We start from the raw sequence: 10621 nt of genomic DNA, 5'->3' as shown, positions 1-10621 counted from the left end.
CACACTCGGCACCTCCTTGGGACAGCGAGGGGCTCCCAGTCCTGAGACGGAGCAGGAGGAGAGGAGGGGCGTGGAGGGGGCACAGGCACAGGGCTCGGGCAGGAGAGGTGCCAGCTGGAGGCAGAGGAGAGGGCTGAGCTGGAGCGGCTCCCCCAGCGGGGTCAGGACACTGGTGGCGTTTCTGGGCCGCAGACGGACAGCAGGGCTGCCCTGGAGAAGTCCCTGAGCGCAGGGAAGAGGTGGCCGGCTGGGGAGGCGGGCGGACCACGCCTGGGTGGCTGTGTTGAGCACGGCCTGGGCAGGGGGCGCAGCCTCGTCCACAGGACCGGGGGGCCGTTCAGGATGGCAGGTGTGTGGCCGTGTGGGGGAGGCAGCAGACGCCCACCTCCTGTCGGACGGGGGACCAGAGGGGACAGTTCTGCGAGCCGCCTAGGAGAGCACAGGGGCCTCTGCTCACTGGGCCTCACAGGCCAGCAGCAGGCGGGGGTCCGGGAGAGGCAGGCGCCTGGCATGGTGTTGGTGACTGCACGAGGCTCCGGCCCCCGCAGCAGAGAGACTCGCCCGGGGCCACAGGCAAGGAGGGGGACGTTGCCCTAGAAAATCTGGGCTCAGGACTAGGAAAATTCCCAAATGCCCCCAACTCTCTTTCTATTGGAGCTAACAAATTATGCCCGAACTAATTATAGAGCCCCGCCGTCACCGCCGGCCACAAAACAGTTTTCCATTGGACGCGTGGGTGCCTCAGTGACGGCATTCACACACCCTGAGTCCTTGCAAACGTGGTTTTACAGATGTCTTAAGGTAACAAGGACAGGACACCAACACGGAGGCCAGAGTGGCCATTGGGAATCCCACACTTCCTTCTCTCTGGGGGTGGGTCCTTCTGGGGGCTTCCCTCCCCAGCAACCAAGGTCCCCTGCTCTGCAGGCACCCAAGGGCATACCCAGCCCCGGACGGGTGCTGTGCAGACTGGGCCCCGTCCACGAGGGTCCCCTGGTCCCACACGTGTGGGCGCTCGGGCCGCGTGCGTCTCCCTCCTGCCCGGGGCGCTCAGGGCGGGGACGCACGCAGGCCGTGGGTCTCCGCAAAGCCTGGCCTCCGGGTTGCGTCCCTGCGTCTGCAAAGGGAGGGCGGCCCGCGGGGTCTCCGGTGCTGGGTGAGGCCCTCGCCTCCCTCTGCCCGACTCCGGGTGATTCACATCAAACAGTGGGCGCCTTTGTTCCCGCCGGCTCTGCGTGCGCGGGGCTCCCGGTGCTAATTATAGCCCTGCCCGCGCCCGCCCGCGCGCCTTTGAAGCGGCCGCCGCTGCCCGTCGGCCTCGCACCCCGGTAATTGCAGCTTCCCCCCGGGCCGAGGCTGGTTGCTAAGTTTCCCTGGGTCTTTTCAGCAGGTTGTTGGGGAAATTACAATGCAGCTCTGAGGAGAAGGTAAAACCTATGCTTTTATCGGGGTTAGATTAACGTAGGTTAATCTGTAAAGAATTTTAAGAACATGCTTTGCCCGGAGGTGGCACCTGGTGCCGTGGGCAAGCTGGAGATGACAGGCTCGGTGAGGGGAGGAGGCCGGGGCTGTGCAGTGGCCCCGGAGCAAACGTGCCCCCTGCCTCCTGCGCCTGGAGAGCGGAGCCCGAGGCGGAGCCTCACCGGCCGGCCCCTCTGCATCCCCTCTCCTTATAACCCGTTAATAAAACTAACTTGAGTGATGACAACGGATACGAGTGCTTTTGGTATTTGAAACAAGCCCAAGGCCACTTGGTGGGGAGGGAGGGAAACGTTTCCTTCTTCTTCTTTTTTTTTTTAAATGTTTATTTCTGAGACAGAGAGAGACAGAGCATGAGTGGGGGAGGGGCAGAGAGAGAGAGAGGGAGACACAGAATCGGAAGCAGGCTCCGGGCTCTGAGCTGTCGGCGCAGAACCCGACGTGGGGCTCGAACTCACAAACCGTGAGATCATGACCTGAGCCGAAGTCGGTCGCTCAACCGACTGAGCCACCCAGGCGCCCCGGGAAACGTTTCCTTCTTGCCCCCCTCTGTTCGGTTCTCCGTAGGAAACAAAGCAGGTGGGGCCCCTTGGAGCGGGCCATGCCAGCAGTAAATGTGCCCCTGGACATCCTCACAGGGTTTGGTGTTCACGAGGTCAGAAAGTCGACGTGCCCCGGAACGGCCCGCGTTTGCTCTCCAAACAGCGCGTCGAGACCCACAGTGAGCAAACCTGGCCGAGCCCAGCGCCTTCGAAGGGAAACTCCAGGGCCCTCCTGGAACCACAAGTACGGCAGTTTCCTGAGCCCGTGGACACCCAGCTTCGTCTGGGTGGGGTCCAGGCCGAGAGTCTCATGGGATGTCATTACAGGGCAGGATTGTGTAGAAAACACTAAATAAATGCCCAAGGCATGTCGCAACCTACTCGGGGAGCGGAGGGGCCCAAGGAGACAGATCCTCCCTGAATCCACAGAAAGGGAGCACGGCCAAAGTCCCGGGAGCGGTGCTGGCACTTCGAGTTTAAGCGAAGAGAACCTTCCCCGCTAAAGCGAAGTTCCGTGGAACCCTGGGTTACAAGAATAATAAAAGCAGAACTGTTTGCAGAGAGGTCAGCATCCAGAGCCTCGCTTCCCCAGCACAACTTCCCGCTCGCCTTCCTCCCCCCTCCCCAACTTCCTGCCCCCTCCTGCTCCCCTCCCTCCTCCAGCTGGGTTTCCTGCCCCTCCCCTTCCTCCTCTTCCTCCCCCCCAGCTTCCTGTCCCCGTCCTCCTCCTCCAGTTCCATTTCCTGCTCCCTTCCTCCTCTTCTTCCTCCTCCAGCTCCACTGCCTGCCCCCCTTCTTCCTCCTTCCCTTCCAGCTCTACTTCCTGCCCTCCCCCACCTCCCCCCTCTCAACTTCCTGCCCCCTCCTCCTCCTCTTCCTCCTCCAGCTGTACTCCCTGTCTGCCTTCTTCCTCCTCCTCCTCCAGCTCCATTTCCTGCCCCTCCTTCTCCTTCTCCCCTTCCTGTCCTCCTCCTCCCCAGTTCCTGAACCCCCCCTTCCTCCCCCCACTCCCCTCTGCACTTCCTGCCCTCCCCCACCTCCCCCCTCTCAACTTCCTGCCCCCTCCTCCTCCTCTTCCTCCTCCAGCTGTACTCCCTGTCTGCCTTCTTCCTCCTCCTCCTCCAGCTCCATTTCCTGCCCCTCCTTCTCCTTCTCCCCTTCCCGTCCTCCTCCTCCCCAGTTCCTGAACCCCCCCCTCCTCCCCCCACTCCCCTCTGCACTTCCTGCCTCTCCCCACCCTGGTGTGCCTGGAAGGTAATTTCAGAGGCCCCGTCCTCACTTTAGAAGGGAGGAGGCACATACACACTCACAGAGACAGACAGAGGCTCAGGAGTCGGCTCACGTGATTGTGGGGCCCCCAGGTCCCCAGCATCTGAGATCTGCAGATCCCACAGGCAGGCGGACCCCCCCGGGGGGGGGGGGCTGGTGTCGCAGATGGAGTCTGAAGACAAAGTTCTGGCAGAATTCCTTCCTCGAAGGAACCTCGGTCTTTCCCGTAAGGCCTTTCACAGATGGGGCGAGGCCCTCGCGTGTTTCGGCGGATAGTAGATGGTAATCTCACAGAAGAGCAGGCCTCCAGCGGCACCCGGATTCTCCTGACTGCGGTCCCGACACGTTGACGCACAGAATTAACCGTCACGCTGGCAGATTTCAGAGCATTGTTCATTTCCCGGATGAAGGCACTCTCTCCAGGGGTGCTTCCGGTGGGCTGTCCGAGCAGGGAGGCCTGAGCCCCGGCCGACGGGCACCCCGCGGACTCGGTTGGGGTCACGGCGGGGCTTTGAAGGACCGCCCCCACCGTCTCCTTTCTCGTGACTCTCTCGCCGCCTCCCCGAGGGGAGGGCCCTCCGGCCGGCTGTCCCGGTTCTTTCCTGGCCAGGCGGCAACCCGTGTGGCCGTGGCCATCAAGCACCCACCCGGGTGTTGGCGCGCAGCGAGGGAGGGCCCCTGCTGAGAGGGCCCCCGAGGAGCTTTGAGGGACACCCTGGGCTTCGCACGTCCCTACCGTCCCTCCCGACTGGATGGCTCCACGGGCCAGAGCAGAGACAGGAGGGAGAGCTGCCTGGAGGAGGAGGCAGGGGAGTTTGTTGTGGATGGGGTCCTGGGGCCCGCGTGTGCTCCCCACCAGCCTCGTGTGGCTCACGCCAGAGTGAAATCACTCAGTACCTCAAGAGCTTTGTGTCTGGGGCCCACTTGCAAACGCGTGGGTCTGCCTGCCACAGTTTTGTGGGCTCTGACACGAGACTCCCGGGTCAGGGGCAAAGGACCGTCCCTCCAGGGTCTCAAGCCCCATTTCCACAGGGGACAAGAAAAGGGCCGGTGATGGGGCTACCCAAGTAGCAAAACCCGCTCAACAGACTTCTAGAAATGTAAGCACTTGTGGTGGAGAGGACCGTTAAATACCAACCGGGAGAGGCATGCTGAGAGCACACAGAGGCCACAGACGCGGACGTGCCGACGAGCTCAGGTGCGTGTCGGGGGGACGGGTGGAGTCACGGGGACCGATGGGCAGAGCTCACGAGCCAGCACACACACCACAGGAGAACCAGCTGCTTTCCACGTCATGTTGGTAAGACCGTCTGCCAAACAGCGGGGAGAAGCGTTCTCATATGCTTGAAAATGTATAAATGAATTAAAGCCCCAAACTGGAAGGAAGTCTTATAAATCTAATAAAACGTCAGGTCCGTGAAAAAAAAGGAAGAAAGAGAAAACGAAAGGCCTGGTGAAACAGTGTTAATGAGGCTCTGTTGTACGTGCAGAATAAAGTTTGGGTGTTCAAAAGACCAGCGAGGTGCATGACTTCGTGGCAAACCTTCAGAGAGAGGTACAGAGTGCCGAAATACACAACGTGGAGACGAGAAGGAAATACAATTGCAGCTACAGAAGAGATTGATTTTAAGAGAATATCATGTTAATTCTTTGCCAGTAAATACGAAAACTTGGAGGAAGTGGGTGATTTCCCAGTAAGATGTAAGTCATCAGGGCACCCAGCAGTCTCAGTCGGAAGAGCATGTGACTCGTGATCTCAGGGTCGTGAGTTTGAGCCCCACCCACGTTGGGTGGAGAGATTACCTGAAAAAAAAAAAAAATAGAAGCCATCAATATTAAGCTACGAAGGAGAAGGAAAACAGAACAAAGAGAAGAAATGGAAGTCTGTTTGAAACATTTACCATCAAAAGAGGCTCGTCTGGAGCTTAAATCTGGTCACTGTGTTAACTATCCTTATTGGATTAACGGTATTTTTCTTGGATGCGGTGATCTTCTTGTGGAAGTGTTGGAACGTGTCTTTATTTTAGGAAACACACGCAGAGATGGCTGGAGTGAAGGTCATGTTAACAATTTATGTCCAAACGGCTCAGCAGAAGAAACGTTTACACAGGCGCCTACAGACGTCTCACAGAAGCCCACGGGATAAGCTGTCACCAGCAGGTGCATTAAGGCAAAACAAATGTTTGGTTAAATTTTCTGTAGAGTTGAAAAGGTTTTTTAAAATTTTTTAAAAAGATGTTCATTTATTTTTGAGAGAGAGACAGTGCAAGCAGGGGAGGAGAAGAGATAGAGGGGGACACGGAATCCGAAGCAGGCTCCAGGCTCTGAGCTGTCAGCACAGAGCCTCATGTGGGGCTCGAACCCATGAGCTGCGAGATCATGACCTGAGCTGAAGTCGGACCCTTAACCGACTGAACCGCGCAGGAGCCCCGAAAAGTTTTTTTTAATGTTTTTTTTTTTTTCAATGTTGCGAGAAGGCTCAGATGTTCTTATAAGCGAAGCCCAGTTTGTCTGCAGAAAACAAATTGTTAGGATAGTTGAAGTGTTCTTGAGCCTGGGAACGAATGGAAAGGACTTGAGCTCATTTCATAAAGCCAGCATCACCTTGACATCACCCCACACTCAGGAGAGTGAGCTCACTAACAGATTACACGTTACTGAATGCCAGGATATGAGGCTGAGCCCAGACGGGCATAGTCTGGGCGCCCAGAGTTTCCACCCTGGGAAGGGAGACAGATGTCATTCAAAGGATCACCTGAACTGCGATCTAACGGGCCCTGAAGGAGACGCGGAGGAGGTGTGCTGAGAGGCCCTAACAAGGAGGCTTTCCCCAGAGGAGTTAATTAGGAGAGAGGAGGGTGCTGGGGAGAGGGCCCGGCCTGGGAGCAGCCCCGGTGGAAGGAGGGACATGCTGGATGTGGGCCCAAGAGAGGCGTGCTGGAGCCTGGAGGGAGGGTGTGTGTATGTGGGGGGTGACACTGCAGCTGGGTGTGGGGCAGGGTCGAACCCAGTGCCTTCTTGGCCACAAGGCCAACGTTGTCTTTATTCCAGGAGAAACTGGGAGCAGCTGAAGGGGGGCCAGTCTGGCCAGGTTTGGGTTCTGCAGAGACCGCTCCAATCAGGAGGAGGCCCCAAGGGGTGCAGGAGACAGTCGGGCAGTGACAGTGCAGAAGGGAGGCGGCCGGGGCCAGGAAGGCGGTAGGGTGCAGGTGGCAGGGATGATTGGGGGTAAACTCAAAGGGACTTCGGAGGGAGGTGCCAAGGACGAGCTCTGGGTTTCTGGCCTGTCGCCCTGGGTGGGGCCTTTTCTGAGTGGGGGGTGGGGTGGGGTGGATAATGCGTTTGCAGCACCCAGGAGCATGTCGGGTGGGTGGCCTGGTGCTCAGCGCCCTCGGCGGGGGCCACGACACACATTTTTCAGCCTTCTACATCCAGGGGAAGACGGGCCTGAGGGGCTGCCTGGAGGGAGAGTGAGACGAACGTGAGCCTCCTGGACGAAATGTTGGTCTGAGTCCCACAACGCAGTACCAGGAAAATGCACATGACCCCCGTGCTTTACAGCAGGGGAGTAAGGATGGCTCAGCACTGGGAACAGAGCACCGTAGTGAATTCCACCGACAAGGTGAACATCCCATCAACTGACATGCACAAGCCTTTGAGAAGATACAGTGGTCATTCCTACTCTAAGTAAAAGAGAAGACAGGCTTTTCAGGGTGGTGACACTCCCAGCTGTTCCCACTGAAATCAGGGATGAGAAGCCCACTCTCCTCACTGTTGCCAACATTGCTCTGGAGGCTCTAGTCCCTTCTACGAGGAAACAAATTGGTACACACATTAAGACAGAAGAGCCAAAAGTATTCTTTTTTAAAGTTTATTTATTTTTGAGAGAGAGACCAAGCATGAACTGGGGAGGGGCAGAGAGAGACACACATACACAGAATCCGAAACGGGCTCCAGGCTCCGAGCGGTCAGCACAGAGCCCGACACGGGGCTCGAACCCATGAACTGTGAGATCATGACCTGAGCCGAAGTCGGACGCTTAACCGACTGAGCCACCCAGGCGCCCCAAGCCAAAAGTATTCTTATTGGCAATGTTTGTTTATCTAGAAAAACGGGAGATTCCAAAATCACTTAGTGAATCTGAGGTTGAGAGATAACAAGATAGTTTTCTTTCTTATACCACCAATAACTAATTCAAGTTACTACCAATAACTAATAACCTGTGGAAATAGGAGGGTTGTGTTCATAAAGGCGTCAGTAAGTGTATGGACGTTTATAGGGATAATTTTACCGAACACGTGTTGGGCCTCGGTAGTGACACTTTTTTGATGAACTTAATTCAAGGTTGAAATAAACAGAGAGATATCCATGTTTCTTTTAAAATTTTTTTTTTTTCAACGTTTATTTATTTTTGGGACAGAGAGAGACAGAGCATAAACGGGGGAGGGGCAGAGAGAGAGGGAGACACAGAATCGGAAACAGGCTCCAGGCTCTGAGCCATCAGCCCAGAGCCCGACGCGGGGCTCGAACTCACGGACCGCGAGATCGTGACCTGGCTGAAGTCGGACGCTTAACCGACTGCGCCACCCAGGCGCCCCTATCCATGTTTCTGAGTGGGGAAGACTTCATATCATAGAAATGTCCATTATTCTGAAATTAATCAATAAACTCGTTGCCATTCCAATAGGTATCCCTATAACATTTTTGCTCGTTTGATTTTGGTTTTGGAGATGGAAATGAGAACCAATAATTTTTGAAGTTCACATGAAAGAGAAAATATGAAAGAGAAAAAGAGAACAGTTAATATGTTTTTGAAGTGAGAAAACTAGTGAGTTTGCCCTTGATCTGTAGGTATGAACACTTACTCCAAACATTCACCCAGATGACGTGCTGGTAAAGGAAATAGACAAAGAGATTAGTAGAACAGAGACTGATGGAATAGTTCAAGTATGCGTGAGGCCTAATCCATCATAAATGTGACATTTTAAGGTGGTGGGGAGAGGTGAGGTATTTAATAAATGGTGCGTGCATAACAGCTTTCTGGAAACACAGCAGCTCGCTGCATTCCAGATACCCAAGATCACACCCCAGATGGCATGGAGAGTCAAATATAAACAGACGACATAACAGCAGAGAAATTTAAGAGTTGTATTTGAAGACGCATAAGGAAAATGCTGCTGACTAGATAATAAATTTAAATGCCCGGCAGAAGACAAAAACGTCACAAAATTATTTAAACTAAGGATCAAAAAAGAGGCGATCGGGGGAAAAATATTTGCGGACAAAGAATGAATTAAAAGCGCTGCTGTCCAAAGGGGTCATCACGCGACAAGGCAAACTCTCATTCTCTCATTCAGTAACAAGCCCTCTCCTATGAGATCGCTCTCGGAACGGAATTCTAGCCTGCGTTTCTGGAGACGGTGGGCCAGTGGCCGACAGGCGAGCGCTGGGTGCTGGGCGGGGGCCGGCTTGCCAGGTGCTCCCGCGTCTGTCTGGACTGCGGTGAGCCAGGCGCTCTCTTCAAACGTCCTTGGAGCCGTGTTCATTACGAGTCAAATTACGGCATACGCTCTGGAGGAATTTTCGAGTCTGAATTGAAAGCCCCTGTGGTTCAATAGTTCCCCCCCCAGGTGACAGGCTGGTCTCCCCCACAGGTGACAGGTTAGGTGACAGGCTGGTCTCCCCCACGGGTGACAGGTTAGGTGACAGGCTAGTCTCCCCCACGGGTGACAGGTTAGGTGACAGGTTAGGTGACAGGCTGGTCTCCCCCACGGGTGACAGGTTAGGTGACAGGCTAGTCTCCCCCACGGGTGACAGGCTAGTCTCCCCCATAGGTGACAGGCTAGTCTCCCCCGTAGGTGACAGGTTAGGTGACAGGCTAGTCTCCCCCACGGGTGACAGGCTAGTCTCCCCCATAGGTGACAGGCTAGTCTCCCCCGTAGGTGACAGGTTAGGTGACAGGCTAGTCTCCCCCACAGGTGACAGGTTAGGTGACAAGCTAGTCTCCCCCATAGGTGACAGGCTAGTCTCCCCCACGGGTGACAGGCTAGTCTCCCCCACAGGTGACAGGCTAATCTCCCCCATAGGTGACAGGCTAGTCTCCCCCATGGGTGACAGGTTAGGTGACAGGTTAGGTGACAGGCTGGTCTCCCCCACAGGTGACAGGTTAGGTGACAGGCTAGTCTCCCCCATAGGTGACAGGTTAGGTGACAAGCTAATCTCCCCCACGGGTGACAGGCTAGTCTCCCCCACAGGTGACAGGCTAATCTCCCCCATAGGTGACAGGCTAGTCTCCCCCACGGGTGACAGGCTAGTCTCCCCCGCGGGTGACAGGCTAGTCTAATAGAACCAGCTGGGTGATCGGCTGATATCGACGTCTTACTTCTCTAACCTGGAGTTTTTGTTTCACGTTGCTCCCATTGTGACTCCTCGTCTTCCTGGAGAAAGCCCAGTTCCCTACTGGGACATGTGGCCCAGCCCCTGGAGAGAGGCAGACACGCTGGGGCCACGCTGGGATGCGACAGGGCTATTGCTGCCGCTTGAGGAGGCCCGTGTCCCCAGCGGAGCGAATGAGGCCCTCCTCTGTCACCACAGTGGACAAGGGGCGTGAGGGTGTGCCCAGAGTTAAGGAGATGTCCCAGGGACCTCCGGAGGCAGTCAGCAGACCGGTAGGTAGGGCGGCCTTCCGGCCAGTTCCAGGCTGGCGGGGCCCGCGTCTCCATAGCGATCAGGGACCTACCCGGCCTCCCCCAGGTGAAAACCCGACTCTGGGAGGCTCGGACAGGTCCCCAGCAATCGCGGAGCGGCCCTGGTCTGTGATGTGGTGGCGGGGACCTCTCTCTTACACACGGGTTGTACGTCAGCGTGGCTTCTGGGCCGGTGGTGAGATGTTTCTGAGGCGAGGGAGCCCTTTCTGGCCCTGGCGGGCTTGGGGTCCGAGGGAGGGGAGGGAGGGACGTGGACCCCGGGCCTGTGCGTCTCCTGCTTGCTGAGCGTCTCAGAGCCCGTGTGCAGCTGCGGCCTGACGTAAACGACACCCGGCACCTGATTTATAGGCTCCCACCATGACAGTCTCACCGGGCGCGTTTAGGCGGCTTGTCCGGGGTGACCTGGGAACCGGTCCGGAGGAGGAAGTTCTGAGCTTTGTTTTCTGCGTTGAGGCACGTGTTTTTGCAGTTGTCAGTGTGAACAGGATTTCCACTAATGAGCCCTTGTGTGTCGAGGGAGTGTTGCTGGTGTTAGTGGGTCAAAGGTAATAGAAGGAGACTTTCCCGGAAGCCTCAAGGTAGCAGCGTTATCGATTCTTCAGATCTGCTTGTTAAAGAATGATA

The sequence above is a fragment of the Lynx canadensis genome, chromosome C2 (assembly GCF_007474595.2).
Source record: "Lynx canadensis isolate LIC74 chromosome C2, mLynCan4.pri.v2, whole genome shotgun sequence".
NCBI lineage: Eukaryota > Metazoa > Chordata > Mammalia > Carnivora > Felidae > Lynx > Lynx canadensis.
Note: the sequence above shows the minus strand (reverse complement) of the source record.